Source organism: Ambystoma mexicanum, chromosome 5p (assembly GCF_040938575.1).
Source record: "Ambystoma mexicanum isolate Mex_15411 chromosome 5p, UKY_AmexF1_1, whole genome shotgun sequence".
NCBI classification, from domain to species: domain Eukaryota; kingdom Metazoa; phylum Chordata; class Amphibia; order Caudata; family Ambystomatidae; genus Ambystoma; species Ambystoma mexicanum.
Window position 1 is genome coordinate 175,401,431 of NC_090930.1, and position 21,638 is coordinate 175,423,068.

Below are 21,638 nucleotides of genomic sequence, written 5' to 3' on the forward strand. Positions count from 1 at the left end.
GCTATTCCTATAAATCTGGGCCTTAGACAAGGATGCACATTGGCTCCTACCTCCTTCAACATGTACTTAAGTGACATTGAGGACCTATGGCATACTTCAGAGGTCATACCTGTAAAATGTGGCCTTTTGAAACTTCATCGGTTGGCCTTTGTTGACGACATAATAATTTTTGATAGGACTCCGCGAGGCTTCCAATTAAAGCTCAACATCATTTTTGCATATACCACACAGAACAACTTCATTGGCAATGGGGAAAAATCCAAGGTGGTTGTATTCTCTAACAACAGAAAACCTAAAACCATGAGATGGTATCTGGGGACGTAATGGGTTGAGCTGGTGGCATCTCTCCGATATTTGGGGTATAATCTATAATATAATGAATACGTCATCTTTTAGTATGTGGAAAGCGATGTTGAAAGATAAAACCTTATTATCTCGTATGAAGCGCGTATATGGGAGATTATGCAGATTTTCTGTTTGCCCTGTTATAAAATATTATCTTGGCAAAATTGAATCTATTTTGCTCTAGGGTCTCGACATGGCATGTGTGAAGCTGGGTTCTTGCTTAGATTCATTACAAGCATCTGTGTGGAGGAGTGTGTTGGGGCTCTCTGGCGCTAGCCCCAGTGCTATTATCTGGCACAAATTGAACCTGACTTCCCTTAGAGTGAGATTTCTGCTGCGTCAGCTTTCGATATACCACCCATTTCTGTCTTCTCCACCTAACTCTTTGTTTATGGATTTTAAGAAAATGTTGTTAGACTGTTCTGTAAAAGCTGTTACATTGTATAGGGCCCATATGTGTAGTCTTCTGGAGCAAATTGACTCCCCTGAGCTGGGATTGTCTGCGAATCCTGAGGTAGTAAAGGTAAAACTGTTCAGGGATGACTGGAGAATAGCATTTGAGGCATTGGTTACCTACTCTTCTTACCAAGAGTATGCTAGATTTCCACGTAGGTTGGGAAATCTGGCAACCTATCTTAATGCTTTCCTTGCAATAAGGCACGCCGCATGTATGTGCGTTTCAGATTGAATCAGATACACACCAAAGAAAGGACTCAATATTCGGGGAAGGTATCACCCAATGCGATTTATCTTTGGCCTGCCATTTCTGCAAATCTAGTGACACAAGAGAAACTCTAAAGCATTGGATTATGGACTGCCAGTCTCTTATAACGATTAGATCGACCTTCTTCGCCAAGGAATGGGGAAGCATCAGCTCTGATTCTTCTAAGGAGTCGCTTTGGTCGAGACTGATGTGGGGGAGGTAACATATCTCTAATGCTTGCTCTTGTGTGTTTCTTCAATGCAATCGAATGTATTTAGGAGGTTAATTGGTTAGTTGTTTCACTTTTATTTCTCCATCTCTTTTTCACTCTTTTATTTTTTTGTGTGTATGTACAGGCATTTTAAGATACTTTATTTTGTAATTATTTTAGGCTTGTTTATATTATGTAAGGTTTCATGTAAACCATTTGACAAAAACAAATAAATAAATAACAAGCTCCCATGCACTTAACATATTACATCTTCCTTCCACGATACTGCCAAGCCTTAAAAACCCTGAACCGACCTGTTTGCTGACCATCTGCTTAATGTAGCGGTTTACTCATTACCTTTCCTTTGGCCTACAAACGCTGTAAAACCAGTTTATCCCAGTCACTCAGAATTCACCTAGAAAACCCTGACTGTAGAGTTTAACCCATTTATGAAACAAGCACATTGCATATAGATTTGTAAATTCCCCATCTATGTAATATCAGTGCATGCATGTTTTAAAAACTACTTCATCCTCATCACAGTGGTTTCTTCATGAAAAATCCCCTTCCTCACATGCATATTATGAAGCTCCTTGTTGCTCAGCTGCTGGGTGCTTTGTGGCAACCCATACCTAGATTGTATTTATATTTCATTGGTGATTTTGACATGTATCTTGCTGTGCTGTGCAAATCTTAAATGTATTGCCTTAAACACAAAGTAACACTTAAAGTAACACATATCCCATTCTCATTAACTACGCTGGATACATATACAACTGCAACATCGAGCAAACTTTGCTGCTCCTCCAGTCACAAATATGGAATGTGCAACATGAACCGCTCTACCTCATTGGGACCGTTCCTTACCACTCCAACAAGAGTATGTGCGAAACAGAAAAGAAGGACTTTGACACCATGCGTCATAAAACTTAGAGACAGAGACCTTGAAAGAGGGAAAGCCAGTGAGTTTCAAATCAGCTGAGAGAGATACACAAAGGAAATATGGATGCACAGCGTCGGAGGCTAGAGAGAAGCATCAGTGCTGCTTCCGACACACTCCGTTGGGAAAGAAAAGAGAAGCGAGAGACAGATGTGGATGAAAAGCATCCTGTGCCTAAGAGAAGTATAAGTGGTGGCGTAACCACAAGCCAGTCCTGGAGGGCCTGAAGATCCATGAACAACACTGATAGCACTTATATTAAAGTATCGTGCAGCGAGCCATCCATGGAAAGAATGGCGAAACTGTATGCAACAGTGCTGACTAACTGAGAAGCCAACCTGGCAAGCAAAGGCGAGGGCCCAACCTCTTAAAAGCCTCAGTAACGTTATTGCTGAACAATCCAAGTAACAGGCCAAGCAGGAGACATGGGACGGGGACTGAAGATAATAACATGAGTGCTCATAATCGTCCCAGTCAAGACTCTGCATCAAGAGAACATGAGGAGAGTGAGAATCATTACTGGAATGTTCATACTTGTCCCAGCCCATGCAAAGTATCAATAGTACATGAGGAGAGTGATAACCATTCCTGGAATGCTCATACTAGCCCCAGTCAAGATAAAGGGCCTCATCACGACTTTGGCAGTAACCCTTAAATCCGGCGGTAGAGCTATTACCGCCGGATTTAAGGGTCCGCCAAATCAGGACTTCGGCGGATTTCACCCCAACTCTGAACTGGGGGGAAATCCGTGGAAAATTTGCGCTATTACCGCCGATGGGAAATCCGCCGGCGGTAAGAGCGCAAAAATTCCCCATTGAGCCGAATGGGGAATGGGGCATTCCCGAATGGGCTCAATGGGGAATGGGGATTAACATTACAGCCGAACTCGTGATCCGGCGCTATTAGCGCCGGGGAGTTCAGCGGTAGGGCAGATAGCGCCGGCGCTAATAGCGCCGGCGTTACCGCCCAAGTCGTGATCAGGCCCAAAGTGTCAAGAATAAGTGAAAAGAGCGAGAATCATTACTGGAACATTCATATCCCAGTTGAGATATAGTATCAAGATGAAAGAAGGACAGGAGAATCAACATTGGAACCCTCAAACTCATCCTAGTCAAGATAAAGATTGAACATTGCATTGAATAAAGGGAACACCTTAAAGTTGAATAAAGAGAAAGGAATAAACTTGTCCCGTAGAAGGAAAGTGATAAACCCAACTAGAATAAGACAAAAAGAGAACAAGAGGGAAAGAAAGAGTAATCGAGTGAAAGAGACAGTTGGGATGCTGAAGAACCCAGTATTAGTGTGTCTGTGTGATTAGATCAAAGTAGTTACAGAGATCTATCTAAGGATACTTTATTGAACTGAACCTGGTGAGAAACCATCTTACAGGGGTAGGAAGTTCTTCTCCTGTACTTTTGTTGTTCTAATAGTGGCAGGGTTAGGATAGGTTAGTTTGGACAGTGGACTGAACTTGGTTTGGGCTCTCACTGGTGACTAGCAAGCACCTTAGTTAGCTTTGTTAGGTCAGGAACACCCTTAGCAAATGGAAAGATAGGAGTTTTTACCTAAAATGTAATAAACATAAACAGTGAGATGCACAATCAGAGTCTGTGTCCTTCTTCTGACCCGTCACAGAACACATAAGGGTAGTTAGGATAAAGGGCAACAAGTTTCCATTATCAGTATCTGGGCATCATAGTCATGAAAGAGAAGATGTGGCAAGATTAAGATTTGTTGGAATCGAGAAGGTCAAATCTGATGAAAGAAGAGAAGACAAAGAAAGAAACTCAAGTCAAATCTGATGAAAGAAGAGAAGACAAAGAAAGAATCTCGAGGGGACATTAGGCAAGCAAGATCTTTTTCTGCCAAACATTTGATTTAGGAATAAATAAGTACCATGGGCCTCATTCCGAGTCGGGTTGTAAGGGACTACCGGCACCGGTAAGGACACCAGTGCTGGTAATCCCCTACCGCCTCATTCCGAGGTCCCCTAGCAGGACCCGTAAGAGACGTGTGGTCGGTCCACACGTCCCTTACGAGTCCCATTAGGGGACCAGGGCGCAAATAACGGGCTTGCCATTCGACAGCCCGTTATTTGCGTCCTCCCCATTCCCATTGAGCCCTATTGGGGCTCAAATGGGAATGGTTTGCCCAATGGGGACTTATCGGTCCCTCCAAGGTCAGAATGGACTGGTAAGTCCCCATTGGACAACACCAGTGCCGGTCCCGTTATTGGTGGTAGTCATGGCGCAAATAGCGCCATGACTACCACCAATCTCGTAAGGACCCCCCATGTGTTACATAACTGTTTATAAATGGTCTGCCAAGATGTGATTATATACCTTATCCTATGGAGTAATCTATATACACATTGCAATCATGTTTTGGTGAAGCAAAAGGCATACTTAAAGTATGTCAAATGCAAATGTAAGGCATTTATGACTGTTACATAAGTATTAAGGTGCTAAAATAAAATAAGCAGTATGTCTATATGTTAAACATATTTCAAATACATGATGTACATAATTAATCTTGGTTTCGATTAATGGTACAGGATAAACATTTCCATTAGACACAAGACAAATCGAGAAATGGGTACACCCCAGGGTTACCGAACATGCGCCTCATTATAAGTTGGCTGGTGCAGTAATAACGTGACAGTATTAACGCATACCTGCATGTTACTGCGCCAGCCAACTACAATTTTGCCGGTGAGGTGGAGGAATTACCTCCAGCCAAGAGCTGTAGGCAATTCGACACCCTACTGGCAAAAATAGCCGTTATTATCAGCACCTGTATCACTAGTACCGGTAATACCGGAAACTCCCCCCAATAGGACTCCATGGAATGGGGATTTACCATTGACACCGGCACAAGATATCCGGCAGTAATACCAGCGTTACTGCCAGACCGAGTGCCGGTATCAGCATTTCCATTTGCCGGTATCCTGGCGGATTTACTGCCAGGATACCAACAAACTTATAATGAGGCCCTATAGTCCATTATGGCGCCAGGATGAGGGAAATTAAGTGCATTTTTAGTTTTATACACAACATATAGGATACACACACGCTCCAAAAAGGTGACTAATTTGAAAACGAACGCCAAATGCACATGGTCTACTGACTGCTTTCCTCGCAACTTAATGGCTTTATCACAGTAATGCAGGGCTTAACAGGCTGTGCCAAGCTCACTAAATTAAATATTGCATTACAAGGTTGCATTTGCATCTTATTTTTTACAGTTGAAAACATTAAAAAACAGTACATTCCAAAGGAAACAAGGAAACTACATATAATATATCAAAATCAGACTCCAGATATAATGATTGAGTTGAGTAAGGGAGTAAAACTGCATAGTTGAATGAATGAATGAATGAATGATAATTCTTTTATAACACACCTATACACACCTGTTTCAAGGCGCCACAAGACAAGGGAGGGAAGACAGAGGGAAGACAAGACAAACAATCTTACTAGGCCTTGTGACCTTCAGATCGTGCGAAACGAGAGGTGCATCGGAAGGGAGTGGGGGAAGTGCAAGGGAGAGGGTAGGGGGAAGTGTGGTCAGGGCCAATAAGGTTCTGGGTAAGTGCGACCAGGGTGGCGCAGCTCTGGGTAAGTGCAGATGGCACGGGGGATGAAGATGTTACAGATTAGAGCCCCTACGTGCGCAGTAGGCCATGCGGCATAGCAAGGAAGACTGGTTGTAGAGGAGCCTGGTAGCCAGTGACACTCTGAGCGTACCAAGCAACCAGTCGGCGCATCAGATAGGAAGGTTTGCAGCTGAGCAAGAGAGAGAAAGCAGAGAAGAAAAAAAGAGGTTCTTGAGCTGCTTCCGGAACTTCCTGTGGTCCGGCTCAAGTATGAGAGGGGCACGGAGGCCGTTCCAGAGGGAGGCACCTACAGAGGAGAGAGATCTACCCCCCTACTTTCAGTCTGGAGATGCGTCTGACCCGTAGAGAGTTGGAGGTAGCTAAGTGGAGGCCTCAAGAAGGAAGGTAATTAGGCAGAGAGAGTTGGATGTAGTGTGGGACCCGGCCCCAGAAAGCCTTGTGGACAACGTAGAGGGTCTTTACGCTCCCTGGGCTTGAGGCCAAGGATAAATCTTGCAGTCCTGTTCTGGATTAGTTCTAGAGGGAGCAGAGTAGAGGCGGGCAGATTGGGAAAGATGCTGTTCCAGTAGTCCAGCCTGGAGAGAATCAGAGCTCTGTAGACAGTGAGCTTCGGGGGAAAGTGAGAAAAGGTAGAATACCTCTGTGGAGGTGCTGCTGGAAGTGGGCCTTCTTAGCAAGGTCTGTGATGTGAGGAAAGAAGGAGGGAGCGGAGTCGAAGATGACACCAAGATTATTTTCCTCACAGGAAGGCAAGGGCAGAGGGCCCACGGAGGGCACCCAGAGTGAGAGAGGGGGAAAGCCAGAGCAGGGGTCCCAATGAGAAGGATCTCTGTCTTACTGTCATTAAGGCAGAGATTGTTGGAGGAGCATCAATCCTGAATCGCGGATAGACAGGAATGAAGGAGACAGGAGGGACGGCTGAGGGAAGCCTGAGAGAGAGCTGAGTGTCATCCACATAACACTGAAAGTTGCAGGAGAAGGTGTAAATCAGGTGGGCCAAAGGGGCCAGATAGACACTGAAGAACCAGGGTGAGAGGATAGATCCCTGGGGGACACCACATGTAGAGAGAGTGGTGGTGGAGAGGAAGGACCCAAGTTGAACCTAGGAGGGTCGGTCCAAGAGGAAGGAGGTCAGCCACGCCAGAGCCTGATCTGTTATGCCCAGGTTCTCATGAATTCGAATAATCGGGGTGGAGTGATTGACCGTGTCGAAAGCAGAAGAAGGAGGATGACGACAGAAGGAGAGCGAGAGTCAAGAGAGCAGAACTTTACGGGGGTTCAGGAGAGCAGTTGCCATGCCTTTGGTTGCTCTGTAGCCAGACTGATGGTCATGGTAGCAACCAACAGCTTCAGCCTGGCGAGTAAGCTGGGAGATGGCCCACTTTTCCAGGGGTTTGCCCAGGAAAGGAGTGATAGAAATTGGGCGATAGTTTGCCGGACAGGTAGGATCAGCAGAAGGCTTTTTCAGGAAGAGGTGCACAAGAGAGTGCTTGAGGAGAGAGGAGAAAGATCCAGTGGTGAAAGAGCGATTGCAGAAATCAGTCAAAACTGGAGCTAGAGTGTCAATGTGATCCTTGATGGTTCTGGAAGAGCAGGGGAGCACCTGTGTAGACGAAACCTTCATAGATCAGACTTGTCTCAACACATCTTCAGGTGTCAAGAGAGAGAAGGAGAAAGGAAGAGGAGGAGGAGAGGTGGCCAAGGGGGGCTTGAGAGAGGTAGAGGGAGAGGAAGAGAAAGTGATGACAGTATGTCCTGAGTTTTAATGGTGAAATGAGAAGCCAGCAGCGTGCAGAGGACAAGGGAGGGGACATGAGAGGTGGAGACCGCAGTAGGATTAGCCATCTCCTTGCAGATTTTAAAGAGTTTGGCTGTGTTGTTAGAGGCTGCATTGATGCGTGCTTGGATGTGGACTCTCCCCTTGGAGAAGACAGAGTCTGTATTGCCTTTCGAGCAGGCGGCAGGCCAGTTTGTCAGAGGATGCACCCAAAGCCGCCCTCTTCCTCTCAGCCACCCTGCACTAGCATTTCAGGTCGATGTCATACCAAGAGTTAAACAAACTTGGAGGTAGGCTTCAGGCAAATTCTCATGGCAGGGGCAAGGATGTCTAGAGTGTTGGATATAGAGAGATGCAGATTAGAGAGGGCTTTGTCAGGGTGTGAGTCAGCTGCAGGTGTAGGAGGAGCAGAGAAAGAGGAGGCAAATGCATCCACTGACACTTGCTTCTTGGGCAGAATAACCAAGAAGGAAGGTGGCAGTGCTGGGGTAGTCTTGCATGTGGGACACAAAGTGTCAGTTGGGAGGAGAACAGAAAGTAGTCAGTCCATGAGAGATGTGTGGTGAGAGGGTTAGAGAGGGGGATGTCTGAGGAGATAAGAGCATCCAAAGTGTGGCTGCAGAGTATGTTGGACCAAAGGGAAGAATGGAGAGAGAGAGAGTCGCAAAGGTTGCGGAAGAGCTCAGAGGAGGGTTTAGAATCATCCCGGTGGATGTTGAAGTCTCTGAGGAGAAGAAGCTGAGAGGTAGAGGCAAGTAGAGAAGAGTAGTGATCCATCCATTCAGAGAAGAAGAGGAGTAGTCCGCCCATTCAGAGAGGAAAAGAGCGGCCCGGTCAGGTAGCCTATAGCAGGTGGGCACAGTCATAGAGAGGCCAGGAGAGATAGAGAACCTGTAGACCAGGAATTCAAAGGAGGAGTAGGCCTGCATAGGAATGAAAGAAGCAGGGACCCACTCCGGAAAAATCAGTGCAACTCCACCACTGGGCAGGTAGGTTATGGGCTCAAAGAGGTTCTTGTAGCCTTCCGGGAAGAGAGTGTCAAAACTTGTGACAGAGCTGGCCGCAAACCATGTCTTGGTGAGAGCGTGAACATCCAAGTCAAGGGGCCTCATTACAACTCAGGCATTAAGGGTTAACGCCACCGTTAACCCTTAACGCCTGATTCTGATTTTAACGCCTGCTTTTAGCAGGCGTTAAAATCCATGGCGCTAACCTGCCATGGTGCTAATTACGCCGCAGTAATTTACGGCGGCGTAATTAGCGCCTTTCCCACTCCCATTATGCCCTATGGGGCAAAAATGGGAATGGGGAAGGGAAAATGGGAAATGGGGATTTACCGCCCCACTCACCTTGGAATGTGGCGGTAAATCCGCCATCCACCATGGTGTCAACGGAGTTTACACCATGGTGGTAAAGTTGGTGCACTTAGCACCAAGGTTGTAATGAGGCCCAAGGTCTTCAAGGAGTGTTACGCTCACCTGGTATCCATAGGGACGCCACCCAGCCGGGTTACTCGCTGGTATGCTTCTCAGCTTTGCCCTGATGTGGTCTGCGGGGAAGGTTCTGCCTTGTGGTAGAATTAGGCGTGCTCTCCGTCCTGCCTTCTTTGCAGGGGCGCGTTGTCTTTGTTGGGCGAGTGCGGTCAAGTTACTGGCGCCGGCCCGTTTGATATTGTTCAGGTAGGTCTTATTGCTGTTCTTTATTTTATTTGCTATCCTGCATGCCTTTCTTTGTTTAAAAATGTCTCTTTTTTCTCCCTTAGGTATGCGGAGCTTCAGCGCGGCGAACTGGCTTGGTTGAGCCCCGCTGGTAAATGATGGCGTATTAAGAGCGCTATGATGCAGTAAGTAAGCGCTATGCGCTGTGCTGCGAAGTCTTGCCTTTGCTAACCTGTGTTTTTCTTCCTTGTAGGTCGCAGTGTTCTTCAGCACAAGTGGAATGTCCGGAGTGGTGCCAGCCGAGAGGCGACCAGCCAGGTAAGTCTTTTGAGCAGTTCGTAATTTGTAAATGTCTCTACTGCTTTCTTTAATGTTGCCTCTATCTCCCTCTTTCAGGTTGTTCTGTCCGGGAGGCGTGCAGATTCGAGGAAGCTGTTCTCAGTAGCTGCGAGTGTTTAAAGATGAAGACTGCAGGTAAGATGCTGCTGCTAACGATGTTCCTTTTGTCTCCTTGCAGGTTCTGCTTCTCCGAGGTTCGAGGGATTAGCTGGACACAGTGAGCGTCACGTTGCAAGCTGCAAAGTAACGCGAAGCGTGTTGTCTTGCTCGGGTGTGGTTTAAATAGCCCCAACAAAATAGTCCAGTTAAAGTAGTCCCTAGGCTACCACACCCAAAACACTAGACCGCATAGCTTGGTTCTTAGGAACCAAGCTATGTGGATGCATCCATGTTGGCTGACAATACAATAAAGTAGTTCCCAAGCACGTTGTTTTTCATGGTGTATGAGCCTGGCCCCATGAGGGCTTTTGAAGAGGATGCCAGGCTCTAGAGGCCCGAGTCCTGACTCCACCTGGCCAATGGGTTTGCCAGAGGGGGTTTTGGGCGAGAGTCATGACAAGGAGGCGGGAGATGTCAGGAGTGTTTGACAGCAGAGCAAGAGTTGAGAGTAGCGACGTGGAGCAACGTGGAGCAGGTTGCTCCATTTGAAAGACTTCCGGGGTAGGGCACAGTAGGGGGGTACACCCAGCAGAGGTTGTAGAGGGGCCCTGCTTCTGTCTAGTTGATTTGAATTTGAATTAAGAGACATTTTCAATATTAAGTAGTCAACAGTATATACAATAATCTTGCCTATAAAATTACAGTTATAGGAACCTGCACTTTCAGCTAGCTTGACAAGGGATGTTGTTGAGAAGTAGAAATTGAAAATGACAGGAAAGGTCGTTTAGCTAATAAATACAGAGTGCTACATATAGAAATGGATAATAGTTACTTGTAGAAGAAATCATGTTCTAATACAATATCTCGTATCTTTGTCTCTGTTTTTTTTCTTTCCTTCCTTTCATTTTTACAATGTAGTCTTTGATGAAGCACTTATCTTGTGTACATTTAACACACGCAAGTAATGAGAAACTTGGTTTGGCAAGTTGTTAAGTACACTATAAAGATAGAACCAATGATGGAATTAATGTATGTAGCATTGTAACAAAAAAAAACATTTCCAGTGGAAGAGGATACATAGATTTTCCTTTGAGCGATTATGAAGAGAACCCATTTCTTATTATGTTTTTTCTTTTGTAAGAAAATTAATTTATCTCACTATCAGGGATCTTAAGCTGTTCGTTAGAACTCTCATCTGATGCTGCGACAGGTTCCAACTCCACCTCTTCCTTGGCAAATGTATCCTCCCTCTTTCTTTCTCTTATAGAGGTAAGGTATATTCCTCTCAGCAGCCTCCTTGTCAGACTGGTAGGGTTCGCGAAAGACACGGCAAACGCCGAGTAGATAGACCACAGCAGGGGGAATAGCCAATGAAGGCAGAAAAACTCCCTAACAGAAGAGGTAATTTTGCTTCCTTGAGTATGAAACAGGAGGATATTCCCTGGAGACAAGGCAGTCTCCAATAAGAGCGAAGAATACAGGACAAGAACGGAATGAGGGAGGCACTGCAACAAGACTCAGAGAAGGAGAACTCGGGCAACAGCAAGAGTAGAAGGCAGAAGGCAAAATGAGCAGTGAGGAATAATCGCAGAAGAATCAGAAGAGGATAACCGGAAGCCAGGAGAAATGAAAAACTGGAGGAAACGCTAGCGAGGAGAAGGACAGCATCTTACCCTACAGAACACAAGGGTTGCAATGCTCAGAATGCTGCATTGTGTTGATACTTGACGATGTGCTGCGCCATCTTGCCAAAAGATTAGAACATTACCTCACGTTAGTGAGTGCAGCGTTCTGGCACATCTAGTAGCGGCCCCCCATCGCCACCACATCGGCCAGCTACCATTCATGACAATTTAGGACAAGCAGTACACTTATGGTCACAGGAGATTTTGTATGAAAGAGGAGAAGGCATGGATACTATTTTGAATGTTATCAGCTACGGGAATGCTACCAAGCTGGACATTGGGGGTCATTCCGAGTTTGGAGGTAGCCATGGTGCTAATAGATATTAGCACCATGGCTGCCTACAAACCCGGGACTGGGTCCGGTCTGGCTGAATGGGGACTTACCGGGTCATTCCGACCTTGGAGGACCCGGTATGTCCCCATTCAGTAAACCATTCCCCATTCGAGCTCCCATAGGGCTCATTGGGAATGGGGAAGGCCCTAATTACGGGCCTGCAAATAGCGGGCCCGTTATTAGCGCCCTGGTCCCTTAGCAGAACCCGCAAAGGACGTGTGGTCAGACCACACGTCCTTTGTGGGTCCAGCTAAGTGAACTCGGAATTGGGCGGTAAGGGTTTACCGGCACTGGCATCCTTACCGGTGCTGGTAAACCCTTACCGCCCAACTCGGAATGAGGCCCATTATCTCTTACATCCATAGTCACAATAATCCTGCATGATTTAAGATGGTGGGGGACTCTGTCCGTGTCGAGCCCTACTGTTGCTAGCTTTTGCCTGTAGCCTGAACATCGCTGAATATGCCATCCACCTTGCACGCCTTGAGGACTTAGGCATCTGGTAGCATGTTTTGAAGTGGATAAGCACTTCTCACTGATCACAGGCAGAACATTGTAATTCCCCATTTTTAATCCCTACTCATGGCACTGGATTATTTGGTACCTGTGACAAGGCTAGTAACCAAGCCTGTCAGCTGGGGGGAGACATCCAGAGCCAGTCCTATCCCTTAGGTGGACGGTGGCAGAAGCGAGGTCCCCAATTCATGTTCCCCCTTTGTGCCACAATATTTGATTGCAGACCCCGATCTCGTACCATGCCTTCTGACAAAAGTGCTTGCCAGTGTTTCTCTTATTGTTGCGGATCTAAAGCAATGCCTGATTGTCAGGCTAACCAATCCAAGAGAACCGAAGAAACAGCGAGACAGACAACACCCACATCAAGCAACTTCTAAGTCAGATAGAGCCAGAGCTGAGGCACCAGAAGAACGGTAAGGAGAGAGAAAGCTGTAGGAAAAAGTAATGAGTATGAGCCGCAATCACAGAGATGGCACAACCCTTCCAGGATTTACTGGGGGGATCCTGCTGTGATGAATATGACGATGTCATCACCATTTTGCTGCAAGTGGCCTCTCCAAATGTGGCCAGGGGTCGGCAGCCGCTACCTGACCCTGACCCCCGGAGCGGCTATGCAAGGGAGGATCCCTCAGGGGGAGGGACAGGCATCATCAGATGAGACATGGTATCCTCCTTTTCAATTTAGCGATATCCTCTCCGTTCCTCATGCCTTGATTGCATATTGTGATAATCCCCTTCAACAGCCTGCAAAACCTGCTGACGGTATCCTTTAATATCCTATAGCAAACAGAATGCCAAAGACTGAGACTAGGAAAAAGGACAGCTCAAATGAAGATTACTAGACTGAACCAGACTGAACCAAGAGGAGCAGTCTAGTGCTTGGAGGAAGCTGGTTAGCTCCGATCTCAAAGATGGAACAGCTGCAAGTAACAGAGAGATCCGCCCAGCTTTTTACTGCCAGGGAAGCCAAGCTGTCGGCTGGACAGGCAAGCAGGGAGACCCAAGAGAACCATGGAGAACACTTCCCAACTCGGGCTGGGAATCCAGGAGGCGACGAGTGAGGAAGAGAGGCGGCATGAAGAGAAAGGAAGGTGGTGTCCGTACAGGAGACAAAATCCTACAGGCATGAGAGATGCAGAAGCGGATGTGAAGCAAAGTAGGAGCTTGTTGGCAGCAAGGGAAACTGGAGCAATGCACAGACCGCCATCCGCTACAGAGCTGCGCCGCCCGAAGCACAGAGAGAGAGTGAAGAAGCAGAAAAGAAATCAAGCAAGCAGGGTCAAAGAAGCCTGAGAAGCTATCCTAATGCAGGTGAGCCCATGGTGGAGGGTTGGGACACTGGGCTAGAGTTGGAGAGGCACATTTCCTACGGCTTGCAACACAAACTGATTTTCATAGTCCCAGTACTTGGGGAAATAGAACACCAGTGATAACACCAGTGATAAGAGGAACTTGAGAGGTGGGGAAGCATACACCCACAGATCCAGAATGTGGAGGAAGATAACAAGAGAACCTGGCAGGAGAGTATCCCAGGTGCTTTGCGAGTCTGGTCCCTGCACCGAAATTGTGTAAAGAAACTGAATAAGAGAACGTGGCAGGAGTCTATACCAGGTGTTTTGCGAGTATGGGACCTGCATCCAAATTGTGTAAAGTAACTGTATGAGAGAACCTGGCAGGGGAGTACGCCAGGTGTTTTGAGAGTCTGGGTCCCGCAGCCAAGTTGTGCTATTTTGAAAAGAGAATCCCAAGAAAGACACATGCTCTTAGGATTTTGATTTGCATTGAATGTGGGAAAATACTTGGGGAAGGGAGTCATTTCCCCTGGAGTTGATTGCAACACCAAGAGAAGGGAGTTATCATTCTGCAGCGAGCATCTGTGGGACCAGTGGGTGGGGCTTAAGCTCCTTTTAAAGCTTCCCCATTCACAATCACAACCTGGGGTGGGGCGAGCTTTCCAGATTGGCTATGGAAAGAGGAACAATCCCTAGGAAGGGAGGGGTACTTAAAGTAAGAAAGGAAGCAGAAAGTTGTGGGTGTACCAGGTGAGGTCAGAGGTGGAGATAGCGGATGACCAAGAGACCAGCAGGAGGAAGGAAGGAGCATCATCTTGTGGAGGAGATTGTTGAAGGAGGTAAGGTATTGGTTTAGGAGTGATAGTTGTTCTGAAGTTTGAGTGTGTGTGCGTGCGTGTGTGTGTGTGTGTGTGTGTGTGTGTGTGGCGAGTGAATAGAAGAAGTAAGTGTAAGCAGTGAATGTGAAGTGAAAGTTACTGGGTGAAAGATGGATGTTTGTGTAGTAGAGGAGATCGAGTGTAATAGTGGGTGGAAGAGTGTAGTAGTAGGCAGATGAGTGTAGTTGTGGGTGGAGGAGCATAGGAGTGTGTGCGGGAGAATTTAAGTGAGAAGGTGGATCAGTAGCGATTGGGAGTAGTGGTTTTATCAGAGGGTGGAGACGGGGAGTAGGAGGAGTGAAACCTCTGAGGAATGGAGGATTGGAGGAAGGAGTAATTGGATGGATTGGTAGTAAGAGTAGAGGAATAGAGTTGAGTGGCAGTGTCTGATCTACCCTGGCTAAACCAGAGCAAGTGCAAGGCACTATCCAAACTCCCAGTGGAACACTAACCTTTGGTTAGAGTAGGGAAAGTTAGCAACTCCCCGGAGAGAGGTAAGATAGCCTGCATTTAGGGGAGCCGTCTCTAGCATAAGTAAAGATCTTAGAAGTAATGGTTAACATTCAGTGGGATTAACCGAGCGCTACAGATGTCTGGGTTAGGGAGGAGGTTTGTGAGCAGATGAGAGAGAGAGTCACAGACCAAAGCCACACAAAAAAATAACCTTGAACTGTCTGAACGACTTGGTATATTTTCTGTGCCATCTATGACAGTACCACAGGGTTCAGTTCTCTCGCCATTCCTTTTTAAAGTGTACATCATGCCACTAACTATTGCCACATATTGGATCATCCTGCACTAAGGTTAACACCCGTGCTTACAATAGGCAGCTGCTGTTTAAGATATGCCAGATTCATCAGTTCATAGTTGAAGTCTCAGAATGCAGCCCTTGACGGCTGGATGAACGTGGGTTAACTAACACCGAGAATCTGATTGTAGGGTCACCACTAAGGGCCTGGACCCCTGAGTTATGGCCAGCTGCTCTGGGACTTTGCCCCAAGCCGACTTAGGTCATGAAGAATCCGGAATTCTTCTGGACACAGCCAAAAAGGAACTTTAACTAAAATGAACATATTGTTTCATCTCTGACCTTCCTTCTATGTCTACTCCCAAAATGCCCCAGCGGGATTATGTCCATAACGCCTACCTTGGACTCCCCAGGCATGCAATGCATGTTCCCCAGCATGTCCAAAACAGCACAGACCCTCGTGCAGGTACACTGCTGTGAGTAGAGACAGTCCAAATCTGAGGGGCAGATTGTTCTGCAGAAAATGAAGATGTTTTATGAGCACAAAGTCTTTTGAGATTTTAGAAATCACCTACACTTTTTGTAATGTTTGGACAGTTCCAGCAGACGGTGGAATTTTCAATTGTGCAGGAGTATGAAAAATAATTCTGCAGATTTTCACAAAGTGTTCCATAGGTCTGGAACGGCTCTGTATCTGCAGCTAAATCTCTCCTGCTCTACAGTGCCTACACGAGCTACCGGTAAAAAGAATGTGGGTTACTTGCATAGCCATGTGCATGACAAAGACCCTCCCATGAGTATTGTCCATTAATCCAAGAAATATGCTCCATTCCACCAATTGAAATCAGTCAGCTGATCATCTGGGAGTGCCTAGATTTCAAAGGATGAGAACTGGGGGACGTGCGTCCTCTGCACTGGCAGCAGATCAATGGAACCCACTTCCCTACGACTCAGGATGATGAAAAAGGTGCTAAAAATGTATCACTCCTGTGCTCGCTGTTATTAGAATACCACCGCAACCCGCTCTGGCTACCCTCATCCCCTGAAATGTCACCGCCAAGAGGCTGCAGCCTGTGGCAACCGTGGCAGCCGTGTGCAGAATGAACATAAAATAAATACTCCTGTGCATGCAAATGCAAGCAAGTTAGTTCCTGTTTTTAATGAAACAGCTGCTTGAAAAATGACTTCTGAACAGATACCTACACAAAATCAACAAAGCAGAACCTATTGCTCGGATTGAATACCATAAAGAAAATGGCAAATAATTAAGCTTTAGCGACCTAGCCGAGGCCGTACCTGGAGTTATGGGCCCTGAAGCACCAGCTAAAAGCCTAAATTAAGCAAGGACATTGGCTCTATTATGTGACAGAGCACCGTGAGCGCAACGGCAAGGTTCGCCGTTGAGTATGCGTAGGAATAAAGGGGCAGCCCGAAGCGTGGCAGAGCGCAGCGGGAACCCGTAACGAGCAGACCTGTGTCCGCGTATTTCTCCAGGTACGGGATTTTAAGGATTTCAATCAGGCGATACACCCTGGTCTCAGCCTAGTATGCAGCGCACAAATTAAATACATATTTTATTATGTCTATAGGTTCAATATTCTGAGTGATAAACCACTCATATCATACCCCTTCTCAAAATACCCCCAGGTCACAATGGAGCAGGAATCAGGTTGGTTGGTAAAGATAATATTTATTTATTTATTTGAAATTCAAATCAGAACATATACTTTTAATAGGGAGCAGCAATCATCAATGTGGTGACAATAACAGATAGGTAGGTATGTAAGGCAGTTAAATTCACTTTTAGCACCACAAAATATAAAACACAGAGAAAATGACAGTTTTGGCTTGTTTGGAAGGATAGCACTTAAGTTAGGATTTCCTCCTGCATATTCCTCAACACTCAAATAAGCAATTCTAAACAGGTGTGAGTAAGCTGCATGTATTCAGGAATAAAGAACAGTGTACAGGATTTGAATACAACGTTCCCTCCCCAAACAAGAGAGAAAAACGGGTTTGGAATCTTACACTTTTTAAAATGACGTTCGAAAATGGCTTATCAAAACAATGAAAAGTGTGCAAAAATTCTTAAATCAATATAAATTTTGATGGGAGCAACTTTGGAAAGGTGCTAATAATCATGAGCTATATATAGTGTGAGCAAAATTAAACACTTTAAATCTTAATGGATGTTTGTAAATAATTTAAATGGAAAATCACACTTGTAAAACTTTGCAGAAATGCAAATTCCCGCCTAAAATTCACTAAACGGTTTTTAAGAAAAACGGGTGAAATACACTGATTTTAGTGCAACAGTTTTTGGGTTGGGATGTAGCTACAGTTCTTATGTATAAGTCAGAGTTGAAATTAAGTCTCTAGCTATTAAACTGAGGAAGATATGCAAGGTTGAATGAGAGGCGTTTTTAGAAAAATCAGGCAGTGAAAACAGAAAAGAACTCAATTTGGACAAGTAAAATTTTTACTATAGTGTTACTCTATGACTAGAGCATGCTGGCTAGAATACCAAGGAGGGACAAAGTAAGCTCTGGAGTTGATTCATGACTTCAACACCAAATCCCCAGTGTCCTCTCCTGGTGGAACCAGTCGGATCACTTGAAGTAGGATGGATGGGTTAAGATTTACACAAGATGAAAATGACTAAAGAAATGGCGCTTAGCAAGATAGATCAAAGACAGCATTGCAATAAGGATTCCGACAACGTGCCAAGTTATTAAGGTAAGGATTGGAGGGTTTAGAGATTGGGATGGAACAAAACAAGGTGTGCTATGATTTTCTATGCTTCCTATTAATACTTACAGTCCACTTTAATTTAAGTTTTTGGACCGTCAAGGGTTCTGGTCATTACACGGATCAGTCTAACCAAGGACAGCAGGGCACATCTGGTGGAACATGGTCAGCTGGGTGGTTCTGGTCACCTGGACTGCACTGGACTGGATTGGATTGGCCCTTCTGGTTCCTGGAGACTGGATATCAGTGGGATGGCGAGTTTGCTGCAGGCAAGCCTTTAGTAGTAGCAAGCAGGCTGGATCAAGATGCTTCCCTGGGGTTTTAGGATTGCTTCAGCATTTTCAGGCCTAGCTGAAAAGGAGTTCAGCAATGCTGAGGCCTTGGCTTTGTAAGTAAAATCAGGAATCAGGAACAAGGATGGAGAATTCAGGAACAGGGTGCCACGCAGAAATTCATGATGAAGTCAGGAATCAGTGTGTGTGTGTGCTGTGAGGTTCCCTTATTTATCATGCCAAATGACATCACTAAATTATATGGCAGGGGCAAGCCTACTGTCCACACCCCTACTGCTAGGATTGGGCAAAAGCATAATCTCTGCCTTGCTTTTCGCTGATTGGATGACAGGAAGGGATGTCATGTTTTATGAGATGATCTTTACAATGTCTGGAAACCTCCCATAGCTATTGGGACCAAAATCTAACTTTCCCACAAATACATATTTATGTAGTTATGACCCCTAAGAAAATCAGATGCACGTGTTACATATCTCGTGGGTCACATTTCAATCCAAGTCCCAAATCTGTGAGACCTGGTTTTGCCTTTCTGCTCCATTTTGGCAATTTTAACCATGAAAAATCTGACCTAAAAGGTACCAACTTTGTACACAGATGCGCATTCACCCCTGGGATATGTGTACAAAATGTCATACTTTCCTCACAAACGGTTATTCTTCACAACTTCTGTTCCTTATGCAGTACTGGGTTCAATCACGTCTTCAAAAAAAGAGCATAAAATTAGATTTAAAATTATGCACTTTTCACATTTTTTCTCATTTTAGTTGCAAAGTTACATGTCTTGAAGTTCAATTGCAAAATAGGCATTTTAAACCCAAAACAAAGTCCATTTTCACTTAAGCAGGTTTTTTTCTTTCTTTCAACTGTAAGCAAGTGTCAGATCCTTTGAAGCAGGGTGCGGTTCTCTTCCTTGAGAGTGAAACTTCCTGCCCCTCCCACTGGAAGGGTGAGTGTCTTAGCCTGCTATTGTCCTGCCTGGGGCAAAGACGAATCTCTAATGTGACTTTATATGTGCCATTGTCCTGGGGATTCCAGGCCTCCAGCCAGCAATTAGCCTTTTCCTGTTCCAGCAGTTGAGGTGCCATCCTTTCTCAGGGTCAGCACTGACAGGGCAAGTTTTTTTTCTTTTAACTATAGTTTTCCATTCAGACTGGGTTGCGATTTGATTTACAGTTTTAAATCTTAACTTTAAACATATAGAATTAAACCAGTTTATAAGTGTGTCTTTACCATTACAAATCCTTTTACATTTCTTAAGTAATTAAGCCTTGACACAACAATGTACTTTTAAAATAGGCGATTTTGCTCTTCATTCAGGAAAAAGCACATTTAACTTATTTCTTTTAAATTTCTGCAGCAAATACACACTTTAGTCTGCTCTAGTCCTTCCATTGAGTGCTGGAATGTTTTGCAGCATGGATATATGTATCAGACATTTGTTTAGAGTCTCTCTCTGCACAGCTGATTCTTGATACTTGTTGCAAAGAAATAGCCATGTTTCCTGTGGAAAAATTAAAACACAGTCCCTGGTTTGCTTTTCAAAGGATACTGTTTCCAGGAGCTGTCATTCAATGAGGCCCGGTTCCTCTGAGCCACAATGGATGATCCTGAGCATTTCAGGGCCTTTTTGATCACAGTGGTTTATGAGAATATGCTGCATTTAGCACCAAGCAGCACTTTTTAAGATTAGGAAAGTTTCAGTTTCAAAGGCATTTTCGGGTTTTCAGCACAATGATGCTGTCTCATTCACTTTGCTCTATGTAAAATGTGGCAGCGCCCACTGGCATGCTCCTGCAGTGAGGACTCTGTTTTCACCCCACCTGAACTGTATGTGGCAGAGTGTGCATCCTTTTTCTGGTTGTGACACAAACGCAGTTTTAAAGATTTTGGCATGCACAGGAGTCAGCACAGTCATTTTGGGTGGTTTCTTTCACCATTGCAGTAAATGTAACGCTCACCTGATTCCCACGGAGGCGCAGGTCTGGCTTCGAGTGCTGATGCTTCTTCAATGGTGAAGCGCAGGACTCTGAAGATGGACAGGAAGGGCCCTCTACTCTGGCTTCTCCGGCTCGCAGGAATATTCCCCTGTGCGTGAAAAGGGAGTATTACCTACTGACTGAGTTATGCTCAAGCCTCCCACTCTCATCCAACCCTCCACAATACCCTTCCACGATTCCCCGTGAAGTCTCACCTTAGGGTCAGGAAGGATGAGCTCTCCATCCTGCTTCTGATGCAGGGGCGCGTTGAAACCCAGTTACTTCACTGGATTGAGGATTGATGGGAGTTCAGGTAAGCTTGACTATTCAAGGCTCTGTAAAAGTTCTGTTGCAAGTTCAAAAGTCCAAGCTTAATAATAATGTTCATTGTCTTTTTGCAGCAAGCGCTAATGCTTATGTCTTTTTCCCCTTTGGGGCCGGGGTTCGGAATTCCGGAGATATGGCACCGACCTGAAGTGAAACGTGCAGTTCCAGTTCCAGTAAATGGCAGGTTAGTTCTGGATGAGTGCTCGGGAACTGACTTTGCATACGCTCATTCAATGTCTTTGTCTTTTTTCCCCATAGGGGCTGGGGTCCGGAAAATGCCTGGAAGCGGCAAGACCCGAAATGAAATGGGAAAGACCCAACAGGTAAGTCTTATTCCCTTCTCTCACCTCTTATTCTTGTCTTTTTCTCTAGACTCTGGGAAGTGGCTGTGTATCCGGATGATCGCTGCTGAAGATGGAGGAACCCAGGAAAGGTGAGTGAAATGCAGCGCTGCAGCAATCGTAACGAAATGCTTTTAAAAATAATGTCTTCCCTTTCAGGATCGTCGGTGATGTCTCCGTGGTGCAGATTTAGCTGGTAAGGTCTCTTGTCTCCCTTTACAGGTGACCCAGGATGCTGACAGGCGTGGCTGAAGTCCAGATGCAGGAGCTGACACGGTGAGCGTCCAGCTGCGAGGAGCAGAATAACGCGAAGCGTGAGTTGCTGATCGGGTGTGGTTTAAATAGCTTTGGAAGAAATCCCAAGTGTGTATCCTTCCTCCGATCAGGTATGTATCCTTCCCCGACCACACCCGGGTGGAAAGTAGTCCCACAGGTAAAGTAGTTCCATTCAGGCCTCAAGAGGGCCTGGATGAGGCAGCATGGTCTGCATCAGGTAAGTGCACATTAAAACACTTGAACACATGTCTAGCTTTATGAGCCTGGCGCCTAAGGCGCCAGGACAGAGGTCCAACATGAGCCTGGCACCTAAGGCGCCAGGACTGCGTCCAAAGGGCCCCAGCTTGGGCCCGCTGGCACACCCCTGGGGGAAAGGATGCCTGCCTCTGGGGTCGCTGGGTCGGACCTGGCTCCTTGGAGGTAGGCATCATGACAGTAAAGTGATGTAGTGAGGCACATCTGAGTGGTCAAAATATCCCACAGAATCCCCCCCTCTGACTTCGGCTTGACATCCAGTCGTGGGCGAGTCGGGCAAG